General features: G+C 40.1%; 1 pseudogene; it reads right to left on the bottom strand.

The window, feature by feature from the left end:
* Positions 1-10,942: 10,942 nt before the first annotated feature.
* On the bottom strand, positions 10,943-20,382 carry LOC148192206 (uncharacterized; annotated as a pseudogene).
* Positions 20,383-20,849: the final 467 nt, after the last annotated feature.

Here is a 20,849-nt window from a genome sequence, read left to right on the forward strand (position 1 = left end):
TTAATTAATTTGAAACTTAAACAATAATCAATTGAACAATTATCCGTGAATAACCGATGATGAATCTATCTTGGAAAAGCAGTGGAATTAGCCTATTTCATCGTAACTGTTTTTAAGTTTCTTATTTGCTCTTTAAACATTCTCCAAACATTACTTTTATTCATAAGCATTGCATAACATTCATAAGAGTCAGATATTCGAAAGCAATTCCGTGTTCATTGGGAGACGACTCAGGGTTACGTTAACCCTATCTACTTTCTTAAATACTACTTGGCAATACTGAAGTTGCCTTGAAAAGTAGTATTAATTTGATATCCTCAACGACAACCTATCACTCGCGCCTGGGCGCCCTTTTTAGGGGCGCTGAGTACAACTATGACGAGACGCACCACGCTTGCTTGCCTTTCTTAGATGACCCTGAGCGCAACTTCTGACCTGCACACCGCTGAGCGCCATTAGTGGGCCGCTGAGCGCCAGTACTGTGGGCTTGGACCCGTTTTCAGTTATTTTTATGTTCTATTTAAGGACTTGCAAGTTCTAGGATTTGTATCTTTGGACGAAATAGGCTCAAAAACACACTTTTCACTCCCTTGAAGGCGGATTTGGATGCAGAAGCTCCTATCTTCAATTTCTAGGGTTCTATCTTTCATTCTTTTTCCATTGTTCAAATAGTTTCACCATGTCCATGGTGAACTAAACTCTATTTGTTGTTAGGGATGATGTAACCTTTGTGAACTCTCATGTATTGAATTGATTCTTGATATTATATGCTTCTTTCATTAATTGCTAGGATAATTCTTCTTTGCGTAATGCTTGCTTTGTTTAACTCATTCTTTAACATGATGTATGATTTGCATGAGTAATGGAAGGTAGATTACAATTCATGATATGGAGAATTATTCCCATAATTAATATTGCCCAGGAATGGGGGTATCAATTTTGGCTGTCTTAAGCTCCTGTTCTTCATAATTAATTATTAGGAATGTTAGGAATCGTATGAACTAATAGTTAAGGATAGACTTTCTTCGCCGAGGAATCGGGTTTTAAGTGTTTTAGAGAGTGACATTGACATTAATGATGAAGTAGAATTCGCATATACATGAGAGTAAACAAGGGGAAATCTAACTCCAACAACATATTCATTCCATAATATCAAACCCGTTCATCTTTGCACTTTTGTCCAATCGATCAAATTGCATGCATATTTACTTTTCGGTATTTTCATTCTAAACCTAAAAGAGTTTCTTTTCAAGTCCTATTTAATCAAGAAATCACATAACTGTTTAGGCCGTGAGTCCTTTGGGATACAATACTTGGTCTTACAATTTTATATTACTTGATACGATTCGGTACACTTGTCAGAGTCTTAACAAGTTTTTGGCGCCGTTGCCGGGGACTCGTGGTTTAACTATTCTTTTTGTGTGATTATTGATTAGCTTTGACTTGATTTTTTATTTTGTTTTTGTTTTATTCTAACAAAGTTTTCTAGGGTTTTGTTTTCTTGTGTATGCAGGATATAATTAGAACTAGAAGCAAGAAAACTTCGGAACCTCTTCTTAAAGGATTGGACGAAAATAGAAGGAGACGGAGAATTCAAACATCTAGAGAATTATTCCCTTCTCCAGAGACATTTTTATAGCCTTCAACACAAAGATCTAACCATAGAACTGAAGAGATGGTTGGAGAAAATAATGGTAGATGTACTCTAGCATATTACACAACAGTAGTTGGCCCTCATCATTTTAATAGCATTGCGAGTCCGAGGGTCAATGCTGCAAACATGGAAGTAAAACCTGCGTTGATATAATTGGTGAAGAGCAACCAATTTAATAGACTGTCTCATGAAAATCCACATGAGCATCTGACAATTTTCAATGAGATTTGCAACACTACAAAGATCAATGGAGTACTGGATGATGCTATAAAGCTTAGTTTGTTTCCTTTCTCATTGGGAGGCAATGCTAAGTTATGGTTGAATTCTTTCCCAAAAGATAGCTTTACTGAATGGGAAGATGTGGTTGCAAAGTTCTTGAACAAATACTTCCCATAGTCGAAAATCAACAAAGGTAAACAGGAAATTTCTCCTTTTAGGCAAGGCATGGAGGAGACGTTAGGTCAAGCATGAGATAGATACAAAAGCTTGTTGAGAAAGACGCCGACGCATTGCTTTGATGAAGCCACAGTAGTCATTCTTTTCCTTGGAGGTCTTGGTTCACAAACCAAATTGATGTTAGATGCCTCATTTGGAGGTAATATCAAGTGCAAGACTCCAGAGGAAGCCTATGAATTGATTGACAACATGGCTACTAATGATAATGAGATGCATAATGAAAGAGGAGCTCCATCTCAGTAGAAGGGAGTCTTACAATTACAATCTCACGATTCTTTTCTTGCATAGAATAAAATTATCACTCAACAATTGGAGAATTTGACAAAAGAAACTCTCTCAAATGCAGAATCTTTCACAGGTTCAATAGAAACTCTGTGAACTATGTGGTGGTGATCATATCAATGGTCAATGTGTTTTTCCAGTGGAGACCGAAGAAGATGTCAACTGTATGGGAAATCAATTCTGCCAAGGTAAACAAGGGTGGAAACCTCACCCAAGTATGGGTCAAGGTCAATTTGTGCAATCTGGGCAAACAAGACAATTCAATAGACCACCGCAACAACAATCACAATGGCAACAAATATCAGCATTATCTAACAGAACTTCAAAGCTTGAAGAAACTTTTCAACAATTTATGCAGGTAACTATCTCCAATTACAAGAGCACTGAAGCTACTATAAGGAATTGGGTGATGCAGGTGGGCCAACTCGCCAAGAAGTTGGAGGATAAAGTTGAAAGGAAATTTGGGGCTAATACTGAGAGGTTAACCCTAAGGAAGAATGTAAACCTTTTGTGAGCATAAGTGATGAGAGAGTAGAGGAGAGAGGAAAGAGTTGAGTTGAAAGAAGAAAAAGAAGAGAGAGTAGGTGAGGTTGAGAGAAAAGAAAAAGATAAGAAGAGGGGAGAGAAAAAATTTGAAAAATTTGAAAAATTTGAAAAGATTCTTCCTTACCCTAAGGAGTGTAGTAGAAAAGAAAAGGAGAAGCAATTTGGGTGTTTTAAAGAAATCTTTAAGAAATTGGAGATAAAAATTCCTTTGGTTGAGGCATTGCAACAGGTTCTTGTGTATGCACAATTTTTGAAGAGATTCCTCAAAAAGAAGAGATATCTAGATGAGGAAACTATTGATGTACAGGGAAATTGCAGTGTTATCTTGCAGAAGGCACAAAAGTTAAAGATTCAGGAAGTTTTATTATTCCTTGCATCATAAGGAATGTTGATATAGGGAAAGCCCTAATTGATTTAGGGTCAAGCATTAATTTGATGACCTTATCTATGCTTAAAAGGATTGGTGGTCTTAAAGTGAAGCCTACTAAGGTTACTTTGCAACTGGCGGATGGATCTACCAAAAAGCCCTATGGTGTGGTGGAAGATGTTGTGGTTTGCATAGACAAACTTAGATTCTTGGTTGATTTTGTTGTGATGGAGATGGAGGAAGACATGAAGATTCCTATTATTCTTGGAAGGACATTCATGAAAACGGCCAAGGTAATCATCAATGTGGATGATGGGATGATAGCACTTAAAGACCAAGAAGAGGACGAGATATTTGATGTCTTCAATGATGAGCCGCAGAATCAAGTGAGAAAGACTAGTCATAAAGCTGCTAATGAAGATGCACCAGTGACTAGCCTTAAAGTTGTCAAGACGGATATCAAAGGTAAAAATTATTTCTTGTCACAGGATAAGGAAGGAGAAGAAAAAGAAAAAGATGGCAAAGGAAAGATGGTTCATCATGACTTGAAGGATGAATGACTCAAACTTGGTGCACTAGTGGGATTCAAGGATAGAGTATGGGTTGTTAAAGAACTTAAAGATAATGGAGTCATAGAGATTGAAGCTCCATACTCAAGGAGAGTAAAAAAGGTGACTAAGAAGATGTTGATGATTTGGGGTGAGAAGAAAAAGAAGAACATCAACATGAAAGAAGGGTGATAACGGTTGAAAATACCGTTATTTGATATTTAATTTTGATACTAAAAAGACCCTTTATGACTTAGAAATTAGCTTGAAATCATGCTTTTGCTTTAGTTATGAGAATAAGAGAGTTGAAGGTGGAATTATTGGTTTAGGCTTGGTTTTCCTTGTTTTGACAGGAATTAGGATGGTTTGGAAGAAGAGTTGAAGTATCAAGGAGATGAAACTGAGGAAAAGCTGGAAAATCATCATAGAGAAGGAGCGCAGGTGGCGCCTGAGTGCCCTTTTGAAGGCCCTAAGCGTTGAAGTCTCACCTTGGCGCCTAAGCGCCCTTTTTGTGCTGCTGAGCGCCAGTTAGTACCGCAACTCACTCCTGGGCGCCCTTCCACGGGCATTGAGCGCAGATGGTTTCGCCGTCACGCCTAGGTGCCCTAAGTTGGGGCGTTGAGTGCTAGTCTCGTGGGCTTGGAATTTTTCTGTGCTCTATTTAAGGATTTAGACGTCCTAGGCTTGGTATCTTTTGACAGATGAGGGTTGGTTTCCTTTAAGCTTCTGTGCGTTTATAATGCAGAATTAATTGCTAGGGAGACAAGACATTGTAAACTAGTAATTAAGGATAGGCTTTCTTCGCCGGGACATCAGGTCTAAAGTAAATTAGAAAGTGGCATTAACATTAATGAAGAAGACAAATTCATAAATACATGAGAGTGGATAGGATAAGTCGAACCCCCAACAACATAATCATTCCATATTTTACCAACCAATCACTTGTGCATTCTTATTGTCAATTGATCAACACTTGCATTCATGTTTATTTTCTGCATTTTAAACCAAAAGATTTTGTTCTCAAGTCATATTTAATCAAGAAATCACATAACTGTTTAGGCTGTGAGTCTCTTGGGAAACGATACTTGGTCTTACCATATTTATTACTTCATACAATTCAGTACACTTGCCGAGGTCTTAAAAAGTTTTTGGCGCCATTGCGGGGGACTCGTGGTTTAACTATTCTATTTGTGTGATTATTGATTAGCTTTGATTTGATTTTTTTTATTTTATTTTGTTTTGTTTTGTTTTAAAAGTGCTTTTTAGGATTTTCTTGTGTATGCAGTATACAATTAGAACTAGAAGCAAGAAAACTTCGGAACCTCTTCTTGAAGGATTGGAGGAAAGTAGAAGGAGGAGGAGAATTCAAACATCTAGAGAATTATTCTCTTCTCCTGAGAGACTTTTACAACCTTCACTGCAAAGATCTGACCAGAGAACTGAAGAGATGGCTGGTGAAAATAATGGCAGACGCACTCTGGTAGATTACACAACAATAGTTGGCCCTCATCATTTTAATAGCATTGCAAGGCTGAGGGTCAATACTGCAAACATGGAAGTAAAGCCTGCATTGATACAATTGGTGAAGAGCAACCAATTTAATGGATTGTCTCATGAAAATCAATATGAGCATTTGACAACTTTTAATGGAATGTAAAGCTATTGTGAGCATAAGTGATGAGAGAGTACAGGAGAGAAAAGAAAGAGTTGAGTTGAAAGAAGAAAAAGAAGAGAGGATAGTTGAGGTTGAGAGAAAAGAGAAAGAAAAGAAGAGGGGAGAGAAAAAATTTGAGAAAATTGAAAAGATTCTTCCGTACCCTAAGGAGTGTGAAAAAATTGATAAAGAGAAGCAATATGAGCGTTTTAAGGATATCTTCAAGCAATTGGAGATTACTATGCCCTTGACCGAAGCATTGCAACAAATTCCTGCTTATGCGAAGCATATGAAGAAAGTCCTCAAAAGGAAGAGATATTTGGATGAGGAAACTATTGATGTACAGGGCAATTGCAGTGTTATCTTGCAGAAGGCACTTCCAAGAACTTTTATTATTCCTTGCGTTATAGGGAATGTTGAGATAGGGAAAGCCCTATATGATTTAGCGTCAAGCATTAACACTACAAAAAAATAGTTATTTACTTGCGGATTATTACATACGGATTTAAATCCGTATATAAAAAATCTGCTACATACGGATATTATATACAAATATTAAAAATTGAGTTACATATGGATTTTCCGTATGTAATGAAAAAAATCTTTATATACGGATTTTCCTTATGAAAAATCGTATGTAAGTGGAAAAAATTTTATCTATTGATTTTACATACGGATTTTAAAAAAATTAATAATTAAAAATTAAAATTCGTAACCTAGCGATCTCTTAAAATCACTCGCACTTTTCCCTCTTTCTCAAAATCACTTTCGTTTTTCCCTCTTCCTCACAGAACCTCTCACTTGTACTCTCCCACCGAAATATCGTTTCTCCTTCTTCCTTACACAACGCAAAGAACCTCCCATTTTCACTCTTGGACCGACATTTTGTTCGTATGGCAATCACTCATTGTCGTGTCGTTGTTCTCTATCGGTTACATAATTTGAATTATCTAATGCTAATTATTTCTATTATTAATTGCAGGGAATTATTTGGAATATTATTTTGGAACATCAAGAGTGTTTCCACAACATTCTTCACTTGCCACATCAACATTTTCATTTAAATTAAAATGTAATTTCATTTTTAGGTAGTTTTTGGACAAATTTGACTTTTTGGGTCGTTTTTGGGTCATTTTTGTAGAGGCCCATTAGTGGCCTGACCTAGGGTTGTGTGCTAAAGAGGGGGCAGAGCCCAAATAAACCTCTTACTTTTAGGGGCGGATTTGGATGTGAAAGCTTCCATCCTCTACTTTTAGGATTTTGCTATCTCATGCTTTTCCATTATTCATCTAGTTTCATCATGCCTATGGTGAACTAAACTCTATTTGTTGTTGGGGGATGATGTAACCTTGTGAACTCTCATGTATTTGAATTGATTCTTAATAACACATGTTTTTCCATTAATTGTTATAGTAATTCATCTGTCCTTATTACATGCTTTGTTTAACTCATTCATTGCATGATTTATGAATTGCGTGAGTGTCGGGAGGTTCCTTACAATTCAGGTTCTTGTTGAATTCTCCCAAGAGTAATATTGCTTAGGGATGAGGGTATGAGTCTTGGTCATCTTTAAGCTCTTGATCTTCACATTTAATTACTAGGAATGCTAGGAATTGCATGAATTGGTGACTAAGGAAAGGTTTATTCACTAGGGATCGGGTTTAGGTGATTTAGTGAGTGACGTTAACTTTAATGCATAAAGAAGAATTCTTACATACGTGAGAAGGAACTTGGTGAAATCTAACCCCAACAACATACTCATCTGATATTAAACAACATCTATTTATCACTGTGCTCTTTTGCTATTGATCAAATTGCATTCATATTTAATTTTCTGTCTTTGCATCTTAAACCAATTATATCATTTTATTTAAATCTTAATTAATCAAGTTATCACACAACTGTCTAGTGCCCAGAGTCTTCTGGGATACCATACTGGGTCTTACCATTTTATATTACTTGTGCAATTTGGTACACTTGCCAATCCACAACAAGTTTTTGGCGCTGTTGTTGGGGACTCACGGTTTAAACTATTCTATTTGTGTGATTCTTGATTAACTTTGACTTTATTTTTATTTTTAATTTTATTTTTAATTTGTGCTAATAGTGTTTTCTAGCGTTTTGTGTTTAGTTTATGTAGGATACAGTTAGGAAAAGGAGCAACAAAAGTGTTGAACCTCTTCTTGGAGGACTTGAGACTAGTAGAAGGCCAAGAAGAAACAGATTATCTAGAGATCCTTCTCTAGAAAGAATTTTACAGGCCTTACAATCCGATCATATGCGTACTTTGGCAGGTTATGCAAGACCCCAGAGGAAGCATATGAATTAATTGAAAACATGGCTACTGATGAGTCAATATTTTCTTGATTTCAATTAGCTTATTGTGCTAGATTTAATAAGGGAATTGTGCTTGAATGTCCAGTATTTTCCCATTTTTTACTAATTGTGCTTAATTTGACCAGAAATTCTTATTTTAATTAATTTGAATTATCTGAGGCTAATTATTTGCATTATTAATTGTAGGGAAATTGTTGGATATTATTTTGGGACTGAAAGAGAAAATTCTCATCAATTACATTTTCGACTAAAATGAGAAACAAAAGTGAAAATTCATTTTTACTTTGCACACGTAAAGAAGCTTGAATTTCCAATTGGAAATTGAATGAGATACAAGTATCCAGCAGCTGCACACGGCCTAGGGCCATGGAGAATTCATTTTGGCAAAGCATTCTGCAAACCACATATTTTGGAATCAAAGGGGGGCCACCACCTAGGATTGGAGAATTTTTCTTTGACTTTGGAAGAGTAAGCCGTGAAGCTGGATGGAATAAGGGGGCCACACTTGTTGAAAGATCACGGTTTCTTTGAGAGGCATGGCAGCAGCTACGTCCAAGGGAAACATGGAAGTGGTGTCACGGCCCACATGGAAAAGAGCTTTGAAGAGTTTCAGCATCCAGCAGCTTGGAAGAAGCCAAAACATGGCCCACACTTGGAAACACGTCCAGGAGATGTCACGGCCCATGGCAATTAGCACAGCAGCGGAATGGAAGCACACAGTAGAAGCAGTCCAACATTCCAGCGGTACAATCCGGCAGGGGTGCATCCAACAAAGAAGGGTTCCATTTTTATATTAAAAGAGGGCTGCACGAAGTTGAGGGAGAAGCAACACGAGCCCAGCTATCTCCACGTGTAGTCCAGCACGTCCAGCAAGCAACACACATTCAGCAACGATCCAGCAGCATCTTGGGGGAGGTGCACAAACAACAGCAACACAGAGAGGTGCAGAAGGCAATTGGTCCAGGGTTTTTGGGAAGCAAGCAGCAATTAAAATGGAGAAGAGAGAAAGCGTGCTCCCCATATATAACAATTTAACATTCAATTGAAGAGGTGTGTGTCTCGGCTTGGGGGCATCCCCGCCGCCACTCTCTCGGATGGCTCTTAGGCTTTGCTCTGAATGTTATTTTGAGGGCTTTTATGCTTATGTTTGAAAAAGTTTTTACGCTCTAACAGTGGATAGGAAAGGAAGCACATTTACTTCTCCATTTATTATTTTATTGCAAGCACGGAGGGATGAATGAAAAGTCTTGGTTTTTATTCCAGTAGGGAAATGATTTTTTCTTTCTTTAGACAATAGCAGCACATATATTTTCTTCTTTCTTTTAGATAAGTGTGGATGATGATTTTATCTTAAAAAAATGTGATTCACGTTGTTGAGCTGGAAGAGAAGTGGAAGGTGATTTCATTAGGTGGGATCACGGCCTGAGTTGGTGCAGATGTCATGTGGAGAAGAATGGTTTTTGCACCAAACTAGGCATATTTGCCTATAATATTACCAAAATGGGCAAATTCAACCAAATTTACGAAAATGGGGAAGTCGTGAGGGGCCCAAACGACTTCAAATGAAGAAGTCGTGCCCCTCCTGCACGACTTCACACTGTTCATAGCAACAGTGTTGAAGTCGTGCACCCCAAAAATGACTTCTAGGTCCTGTAATCGATTACCATTTTTTGGTAATCGATTACACAATGTTGAAATTCTGACCCCTGCAAGACTGAAAATGGACGAGCGTTCACTGAAAATGGACGAGCGTCCACTTCTCCTGCCGAGCGTCCACTTAGCTAGATGGACGAACGTCCTCTTAGCTTTCTGGACGAGCGTTCTCTCTGCCTGTCTGGACGAGCGTCGTCGAGATGCGCTCAGTGGACACTCGGCAGGAGAAGTGGACGCTCGTCCATTTTCAGTGAACGCTCGTCCATTTTCAGTCTTGCAGGGGTCAGGATTTCAACATTGTGTAATCGATTACCAAAAAATGGTAATCGATTACAGGACCCAGAAGTCGTTTTTGGGGTGCACGACTTCAACACTGTTGCTATGAACAGTGTGAAGTCGTGCAGGGGGGTCACGACTTCTTCATTTGAAGTTGTTTGGACCCCCCACGACTTCACTTTTAGTCAATTTTTGCCTACTTTGGTAATAAATACCACATTTTTGCCTACTTTGGTAACAAAGCCGGAGAAGAATTCATCCACTTTAGAAAGCAAAAGTGGAAGGGTGGTTGGTGATTTACGTGAAGAAAGAAGAAGTGGCCCACGTGATGCATTTCTTTTATTTCTTTGAGAATGGACAACTTCACTAGATGGGAGTAGTAGCTGTACGGTGGTAATTTGAGAGAAGATGTTGGAAGGGCACCGTGCTGGAAGGAAGAAGCATTCCAATTATTTTAATTTTCTTTAAAGAGAACACATGGAAGTGTCACAGCAAATGAGTATTTTTTTAGAAGCATTTGCAAATTTCAATTTCTTTTGACAGATGAATGGGTTACGGTTAATGGTAGAGAAGTTTTATTTTCTTTTATTTCTGTTGCCTTAAAATATTTTATATTATATGTTGAAATGATTTTCTTCTTTTTGGTAGTGAATGTGTAGGATAGATGACAATATTTTGCATTTAATGTTTTAGCTCAAGAGTTACATTTTTACCGCTTGAATTGTATTTGGATATTTATCTGTTGTAGTTTCCATTTTAATGCTTTCATTTATATTCGGTTGTGTTTAATTTTCATTTTTAGTTAAATTGCATTCAGAAACCTCCCATTACGTGTTTGACCTAAGCCACGAACCACATTTGGTCCTTGAAAGACGACCTAGGAGTCACTTCCTAGCACTGTACTGCATTCTTTAATGCACATCAAATTTGATGGGCCGCGACAGCTGCATCAGCTACCAATGACAATGAGATGCACAATGAAAGAGGAGCTCCATCACAACCTAAGGGAGTTCTACAGTTACAGTCCTATGATGCCTTGCTTGCTCAAAATAAAATTATAACTCAACAATTAGAGGTTTTGACAAAGAAGCTTTCTCAACCACCAAAAGAGTCCCAGAATGTCTCACAAGTTCATAAACAACTTTGGGAACTATGTGGTGGTGATCATATCAATGGTGAATGTGTTGTGCCTGAGAATATCAATAAAGAAGTTAGTTACATGGGCAACCAGTTTTGTCCCAACAATTATAATCAAGTGTGGAAATCTCATCCTAGCATGGGACAAAGTCTGTTTGGGCAAACCGGTGGACAATTTAATAGACCACCACAGCAACAATTACAACAGTGGAAACAACAACCCTTTCTAGCTGACAGAACTACAAAGCTTGGGGAGACTCTCCAACAATTCATGCAGGCAACCCTTTCCACCCAAAAGAGCACTGAAGCTGCAATTAGGAATCTAGAGATGCAGGTTGGCCAAATAGCCAAGAAGTTGGAGGAGATACCTATCAATAGTTTTGGGGCTAATACTGAAGTTAACCCCAAGGAAGAATGCAAGGTTATTGTGAGTGTAGAAAATGAGAGGGAAAAAGAAAAAGAGAAAGAGAAAGAGAAAAAAGAGAGAGTTGAGTTAAACGAGAGGGAAGAAAAAGAAGAGAGAAAAGAAAAAGTTGAGAGAAAAGAGAGAGTTGAGTTAAAAGAGAGGGAAACCAGCTTCGCATCCAGTGCCAATATATGGCAAACACTTTTCCTCTCATTTCTCTCTACCACCGTTCTCTCCACCACCGCTGGACGTGGCAACCCAATACGTGCCTCTCCTTCTGATGAGAGGGTCGCTCCTCCCACAAAAGTTGTGCATAAAAGAATGCAGTATAGTGCTAGGAAGTGACTCCTAGGTCGTCTCACAAGGACCAATATTGCGGTTCAGTCTCAGATCACACACGGAAAAAAGGGGGGGTTTTGTGATTTTGTTTGCGGATAAAAATTACATACAACTGAATATAAATGAAAGCATTAAAGTGCATGAAAACTTTTAAAGAAAACAATACAATAGATAAATATTCAAACACAATTCACCATCAAGAAGAAGAAAATCAATTCAACATATAACGTAAACCATTCTTAGGCAAAGGAATGAAAGAAATTAAATTTTTTTCCTACCACTAACCGTGACCCATGTGCATCCCTTAAGTCAAAGGTAAATTGGAATTGCATCTACAATGCAATCCGTGCCTCCATGTGGGTGTCACATGTGCATGCTACAATGAAATAAGAATTAAAGAGAGGCATTCTCCTTCTTCCAGTAACCAATACGGTGCTCTCCAAAACAATCACAAAACTTCATCTATTTTCCTCACACGTTCACGCGCACACCACACAGCTCCTAGAAATGCTTGCTTGAGTGCTTCCAGCTTGTGACACCTCTGCTTCCACCACGTTCCAGCCAAGCCGTGAATTCTAAAATGAAATAAAGAAATCTCCACTTTTCGTGACCACCTACTCTTCACCTCTCAATCTCCATTTCATTCTCCCTGCTTCAGCTCCTTCCGTGCATCAACTTCAACAAAATCAATCCTCTCTTCCAAGATGGAATCCGCTCCTGTCCCGCAAGGAAAATTAATTCCAGCACCGTATGAGCTAGACCAATTCACTTGTGCGCTTCTTTTACTGGACGTGGCAGCACGCATGCTTGCTTCATTCTCCAATTAAGCACTAAGTCCTCGCTTCACTCCAGGACGTCCAGGTGTGTGCTCCAAATGAGTCATCACTCCAGCCCCCATCCAGACCGCGTCTTCCTTCTTAATCACCGTGCACACCATTCATTCCAGCCCTTCTCTTTTCTCCATCACCGTGCTCTCTCCAGCTCATGGCAGCCCTCCATCTTTCTCCGGCTAAGAAAAATTAAACGAAGAGAAAAGAAACGTGCTACTCTTCTTCCAGCTCCGCAGAACAATGCTTCCTAAAGATGATGAAATCCACGCATCTTCTCCAATTGAAAAACAAATTCAAATCAATGTAACAGTAGCTGAATGCACACCAACGCTGGAATCAAACTTAAATTAAAGATTCGATGCCAAAAAGAATGCTGGCCGAAAACGGTGTGCTTCCCATTCAATTCATCCCATACAGTGTTTTCAATTCCCAGGGAAAATTCAAAACAAAAACCTCCAAAAAACTCCAAGACCGAGAGAAGAGAAAACTAAAAACAGTGCCAAAAACAAAGTGCCGAAAAAGTGGTCCCTCTCAAGTGGCGGCTAGGGCTTTTCAAGAGCCGTGGGTCACCTTTAATAAGGGTGGGGTCCACACAAAAGAAAAACCTAGGTCTAAATCACTAACTTCTAATTTTTGGGTCTACTCTAATTTACCAAAAATTGACCCAAAATATAAGAGTTGATACAGAAATTTTAAACTACTGAATTACAATTTAATTAATTCAAAAATGTCTGTCTGGAGAGTCTTGAATTTATTTGGCATTCTTCCTGATGTCCCAAAATGTATTTCCGAAATTTTCCTGCATTTCAAAATTGCACTTAATCAGCTCAGAAAATCCAAATTAGCACAATTACAAATTTCCGACCAAATTAAGCGGAATTCGGAAAACTGGGAATTAACAAACAATTAAACACAATTCCCTGGTTTATTTAAGTGCAATAAACTAAATCTAATTCAAGAAATAACGATTCATCAAAATAGACCACACTTAGTCTTTTGCACTCCTGGGCAAAACTAAAACGAAAACCAGGGAACTACTCAAACATCAGGGAGCTGACACAGACTCGAAAGACAGACAACAAAGACTCCGAAACAGAAACACAGTTGCACAATTCTCACAAAATTCTGGACGGTAAAAGGTATAGGCAGAATCCAACACAGAGTCAACAAAAGCAGATACTCAAAGAATCATCCAAACAATTCAGTACAAGGAAAGCAGTCATTCAGTTCAAGAGATGAATCAACAGCAACAGAGCCTCACAGATGCACACAATCAGTGTTTCTCTCAAGTGTTTAAGGTAAATCAATGTCACTCAATGCACTCAAGAAAGCAAACAACAACAGACTTGGCAAGCCTCTAATATCAACACTCGAACACATATGCATGTTCAAATCAAAAGGTCTTTTCATGGTTGTAATGGGGCCAAGGACAAGGGAGGATATATCTGGATAAGAAGCTACAAACCATAAGGAACAGAGGAGCAATGGGGAACAAGTGTAAACACATTCAAACACACCCACAACCTCTAATTCCATCCTCTTCTTGACTCCATTATTCACAATTATTCACATTTTTTTTTATATTTTTCTGCTCTCTTTTTTTCATCCTGTCTCTTTTCTTTTCTCTATTCAGCACACAATTTCAAGAGACAAGATACACCACATATTTACAAAAACAAAACAAGAAGAGGAACTAACTAGCCAACTCATCAGAATCCCCAAGGAGACCACACTTGTTCCCAAAACACTTCCAAAGCTCCAAAATTCCCTAAGGTTAAGGTAATCATGGTTTTTCACTTAGGGCTAGTGTATGAGCATTCAAAACAAAGAAATGGGGGAAAGTATAGGCTCAAAAAGGGTTTTCAAAGGATTAGAACAAGGTAAGCTTATTTGGCTAGAGAGGCTCAAAAACAAAGCTGCCTTTATCACTTCCAAACATGCATATCAATCAAGAGTTATCAACAAGAGTCAAACCAAGGCATATGTGCAAGCAATCAAGAGACATATCACACACAAGAAAGAACATCAAGTGGCTCAAATTCTCACACAGGGCATTTGTGTCACAATCAATTCAACTCTCAAACATCATGATCATCTTCCAAGCAAAGAAAAGCAAGGAATCCAAAATCTCAGAGTATCAATGAAGTGAAGGAAAACTGACAACCTAACCACAATCCAGAATTTACGAAAAGTATGCAAAACTGTACACAAGACACAACAAACTACATAAAAACTGAAACATGAACAAAGAAACAACCTCCCCGAATAGACCACACTTAAACGACACAATGTCCTCAGTGTGTCACAATCAGTAGATCAAACAATCAGAACAATCATCAGATATCGACAAAGTGCAATAAAAGTGAGGAGGGAAGGAGAAAAGAAACTCCCTGAGTCAGATGGGAGGATAGGTGGGGTGGACCAAAGACGTCTCCTCCACCACTACATCCACTAAAGAAGGGTTGCTGAGGAAAGGCTTCAGTCTATGCCCGTTCACCTTGAAGCTTTTAGCTGTAGATGGACCTTGGATCTCTACTGCACCATAAGGATAAACATTAGTCACAACAAAAGGTCCAGTCCATTTTGATCTCAACTTACCACCCATGAGGCCGAGTCTAGGTTATACAACAAAACCTGTTGGCCACCTCGAAGTCCTTTCTAACAATAGAACTATCATGGAACTTCTTTGTCCTTTCCTTGTAGAACTTCGAGTTCTCATATGCCTCCAATCGGATCTCATCCAATTCATTCAGTTGCAACTTTCTTTCCTCTCCAGCTTGGTCCATGGAGAAGTTGCAAATCTTCACAGCCCAATATGCCCGATGCTCAATCTCGACCGGTAGGTGACATGCTTTTCCGAAGACAACCCGGTAAGGAGACATCCCTATCGGTGCTTTGTAAGCTGTCCTGTGAGCCCAAAGAGCATCGTCCAACCTATTGCTCCAATCTTTCCTGTTGGGCTGGACAATCTTCTCCAAAATCCTCTTAATCTCCCTGTTGGAGATCTCAGCCTGCCCATTTGTTTGGGGGTGGTAAGGTGTAGAAACTCTGTGCGTCACCCCATATTTCTTGAGCAAGGCTTGCATGGATCTGTTGCAAAAATGGGTTCCTTGATCACTAACAATTGCTCTAGGCACTCCAAACCTGCAAAAGAGGTGAGATCTAACAAAATCTACAACAACCCGAGCATCATTAGTCCTGGTGGCTCTAGCTTCCACCCATTTTGAAACATAATCCACAGCAAGGAGAATATAACAGAAACCAAAAGAAACAGGAAAAGGACCCATGAAATCTATACCCCATACATCAAACACCTCACAGAACAACATAGGTTGTTGAGGCATCTCTTGTCTCTGTGAAATTGATCCTCCTGCTCTCTGACAAGGCTCACAAGTGCTGCAGATCTTCTCCGCATCTTTGAAGATGGAAGGCCAATAAAAACCACAGTCCAGCACCCTGCGAGCTGTTCTCTGTATCCCCAGATGACCACCAGGTGAGGAGGCATGACAAAACTGCAGGACCGAGTCAATCTCATGGTCCGAAATGCATCTCCTAGTAACCTGGTCACTACACAACTTCCACAGATATGGGTCATCCCAAACATAATACTTAGCATCACTCTTAATTTTAGCAATCTGAGCACGTGATGCTAAGGGAGGAAAAACAGAAGCAACCAAATAATTTACAATGTGTGCAAACCAAGGAGTGGGGTGAGAGTAAGAAATCATCAACAAACTCTCGTCAGGAAAGGTATCCTGTATGGGCAACACATCAGCTTCATCATCAGCTTTTTCAATCCGGCTTAGGTGGTCTGCAACCAAATTTCGTGCTCCACTCCGGTCTTCAATTTGCAAGTCAAACTCTTGGAGCAGTAGCATCCACCTGATCAATCTAGGCTTTGACTCCGCCTTTTTCAACAGAAACTTTAGAGCTGCATGGTCAGTATACACAATAACAGGTGATCCAAGCAAATATGACCTAAACTTATCAAGGGCAAAAACAATTGCCAACAACTCTTTTTCAGTGGTGGTATAATTTGCCTGGGCAACATCCAAAGTGCGTGAAGCATAGTAGATCACTCTCGGCAGCTTGTCAATTTTCTGTGTCAAGACAGCCCTAATGCATAATTAGACGCATCGCACATGAGCTCAAATGGGGCTGTCCAATCTGGTGCCTGAATGATAGGGGCGGTGGTCAAAGCTTCCTTCAGGCAATCAAACGCCTGCTTGCATCTGTCATCAAAAGAGAAGTCAATATCTTTCTGCAGCAGTCTGGACAAAGGAAGCGCCTTCTTGCTGAAATCTTTGATGAAGCGCCTGTAGAAACCTGCATGTCCAAGAAAAGATCGCACCTCTCGCACGCAAGAGGGGTAAGGCAACTGCGAAATCACAGATATCTTAGCAGGGTCTACCTCTATTCCCTTTTCAGAAATGATATGCCCTAGAACCAAACCTTGTCCAACCATGAAGTGACATTTCTCAAAATTGAGAACAAGGTTTGTTTCTATGCATCTTTTCAAAACTTTTTCCAGACTGTCTAAACATGCATCAAAGGAGGATCCGTACACAGTAAAATCATCCATAAACACCTCTATGCAATTCTCAAGAAAGTCGCTAAAAATGCTAAGCATGCACCGCTGGAAGGTACCAGGGGCATTGCATAGACCAAAGGGCATCCTCCTATAGGCAAAAGTGCCAAAGGGACAGGTGAATGTGGTTTTTTCTTGATCCTCAGGAGCAATATTTATTTGAAAGTAACCAGAAAAACCATCAAGAAAACAATAATGAGATTTACCTGCCAGGCGCTCCAGCATCTGATCAATGAATGGCAGGGGGAAATGATCTTTCCTGGTTGCTTGGTTGAGCCTCCTATAGTCAATGCAGACTCTCCAACTGTTCTGCACTCTAGTTGGGATAAGCTCATCCCTCTCATTCTTCACCACAGTGAGGCCAGTTTTCTTGGGCACAACATGGATGGGGCTAACCCACTGACTATCTGAAATAGGGTAGATGATCCCAGCTTGCAAAAGCTTGGTCACCTCCTTCTTGATGACGTCCATGATCACGGGGTTTTGCCTTCTTTGTGGCTGTCTCACTGGCCTTGCCCCATCTTCCAAAAGAATTCTATGCATGCATGTGGATGGGCTAATACCAGGTATGTCAGCCAAACTCCAACCAATGGCCTTCTTGTGCTTCCTCAACACACCAAGCAACTTCTCCTCTTGAACAGAATCAAGGGAGGTGGAAATGATCACCGGTTTCTTCTCATCATCCTCCAAGTACACGTACTTGAGGTTATCTGGGAGCTGTTTCAACTCAAGAGTAGGTGCCTGCAAGTCAGATTCATTTGTACTTCCTACAAAGTGGTTAGTGCATTCTGACTCCAAAGAATTCACAGGTAAAGGCGGAACACCTATCTCATCAAGCTCCAAATCCATATCCATGACAATTACATTATCAACATCATCCATATCAAAATTCTCTTCAAAATCAACATCATTCTCAAATTCAGATTCAATGCATGTATGTAGAGAAGATAGAAAAGAATGCTCTTTCTTATGCAAAGAATCAAAATCATCAACAACATATTTATCAATAATGTCATCCAATGCATCGATCCTAAACAGAGAATGGTCCTCAGCTGGAAATTTCATTGCATCAAGGATATTAAAATGAACAACAATATCAGCAAATTCCATAGACAAAGTTCCAGCATACACATCAATCTTAGTTCGGGCAGTTTTCAAGAATGGCCTGCCTAAGATAATGGGAGCGGATCCATGAGAGAATCCCTCCTCCATTTCCAAAACATAAAAGTCAGCAGGAAAAATCAATTCACCAACCCTAACCAAGACATCCTCTATGAAACCTGCTGGGTGGGTAACACTCCTATTGGCCAACTGAATGACCACACCCGTGGTTTGCAAAGGACCAAGAGACAAAGATGCATATATAGACAAGGCATGACATTAACAGAAGCACCCAAATCAAGCATGGCATTTTCAAATTTATTGTTTCCAATCACACAAGGAATGCAAAATATACCTGGGTCCTTGCACTTTTCAGGGATGTGCGGGACCGACTTACCAATAAGCGCAGATACATTCCTTCCCATGCTATCCTCTCATTTCCCTTCATCTTCCTCTTGTGTGTGCACAGCTCCTTCAAGAATTTGGCATACTTCGGTATCTGCTTGATGGCATCAAGTAGAGGTATGTTCACCTCTACCTTCCTGAAGGTCTCCAGAATTTCCTTATCCACATCTTCCATCTTTTTGCTAGGAAGTGCCCGTGAAGGGAATGGTAGAGGGATAGGTCGGTCAACCAATGGAGAAGGTGCGGCAGCGGTGGTGGTGGAAGAGGGAGAAGATCCACTGAAGAAGAACCACCAGCTGGAGAAGAAGATTCACCCACCTCAAATGCCTTGCTCGGACCGTCATGGTCGTTCTTTCTAGGACAAGTAGCAGGCATGGGTGTAGGTGTAGAAGAGGGCTCTGAAGGCACAAAAATCTGCTTCCCTGATCTAAGGGTTATGGCACTCACATTCCTTGGGTTCTGCACAGTCTGGGATGGTAACTTATCCGAATTATGAGACTGCGCCTGGTTTATCTGAGTAGCCATCTGACCCATCTGGTTAATGAGACTCTGTATGGAAGCTCTAGTCTCCTGCTGAAATTGCATGTTATCCTTTGAAACTGCAGGTTTTGCATAGTCATCTGTCTCACTAACTCTTCCAATGAAGGTTCAGACGAAGTGGAAGGTGGGCACTGGTTGGGCAGGTGCCTCTTGTGTTGCTGTTGTTGTTGCCTCTGGTGTTGTTGCATAGGTGGAGGCACATATCTGTTAGGTGCTCCAGCATTCTGGAAAGGTGGTGCCTGCTGTTGATGCTGTGGCGCATTGTTCCATCTCAGATTGGGGTGATTCCTCCACCCTGGGTTGTACCTGTTGCTGGATAAGTCATGATTTTGCTGTTGTTGCCGCCTATTGTTGTAGATGTTCGTAGCATAAGCCTGAGGCGCATCAGAGGCAGCAGATTGCTGCAAAGAAGGACAAGCATCTGTATAGTGGTCACTGGAAGGACAAATAGCACATAGCCGTGCAACAGATGCAGATGGAGCTGCAGATCTCTGGTTGGTAGTCAACTGTGTCACCAACTTCGTAAGAGAGTCAATCTTTCCTTCCAATTTGCTTTCAACAGCTGATAAAGACTGGGCAACAACATCATGTACGCCCCTCACCACAACGGCATCATTCCTGGTGCTAAACTGCTGGGAGTTGGAGGCCATCTTCTCAATCAATTGCCTGGCCTCAGCAGGTGTGGTGTCTCCAATAGCTCCACCACTGGCAGCATCAATCATACCACGGTCCATGTTGTTCAAACCCTCATAGAAATACTGGACAAGGAGATGCTCAGGTATCTGATGGTGGGGACAACTAGCACAAAGTGTCTTGAATCTCTCCCAATACTCATATAAGTTCTCTCCACCAAGCTGCCTAATCCCAGTTATGTCTTTCTGATAGCTGTGGTCCGGGCTGCTGGAAAAATTTATCTAAGAACAACCTCTTCAGATCATCCCAGCTAGTGACGGATCTAGGCGCCAAACCATACAACCAATCCTTAGCAACATTTTCCAATGAATGAGGGAATGCCTTCAAGAAGATGTGCTCTTCAGGAACATCATGTGGTTTCATACTAGAACAGACAATGTGGAATTCCTTCAAATGCTTATGAGGACTCTCACCTGCAAGACCATGAAACTTGGGCAACAAATGGATCAGTCCAGTCTTGAGAACAAATGGAACGTCCTCATCAGGATATTGGATGCACAAGCTTTCGATATCGAAATCAGGTGCAGCCATCTCCCTAAAAGTCCTCTCACGAGGTGGAGGTTGTGCCATATTGTTCTCAGTGTGAAAAACAACAGAATCAGAATCAGAATCACGTGCAGATGCAACAGATGCAGTAGATGCAGTATGCACAAAGTACTCAGCAGTGGGATGCACAGTATCCAATGGAACAGACTCAAAAACAGACTCTAAAGATAAATTCTAGAATGCCTAGCTAACCTATGAAAAGTTCTATCAATCTCAGGATCAAAGGGTGGTATAGGCCTAGGATTTCCCCTAGTCATGCACTAAGTCACAGCACCCTAAAATCATGAAACGATATCACAAAAATTTTGAACACACAAAACAACCTAAACAAACAAATCACACACACTCAAACATACAAGACAAAACACGAGACGCAAACAACACCTTATCAACACAAAAAAAACCTAAAACTGAACCGTTGGTCCCCGGCAACGGCGCCATTTTGATGAGAGGGTCGCACCTCCCACAAAAGTTGTGCATAAAAGAATGCA

Source organism: Vigna umbellata, chromosome 10 (assembly GCF_029865625.1).
Source record: "Vigna umbellata cultivar VRB3 chromosome 10, Vumbellata_1.0, whole genome shotgun sequence".
Taxonomy (NCBI): Eukaryota; Viridiplantae; Streptophyta; class Magnoliopsida; order Fabales; family Fabaceae; genus Vigna; species Vigna umbellata.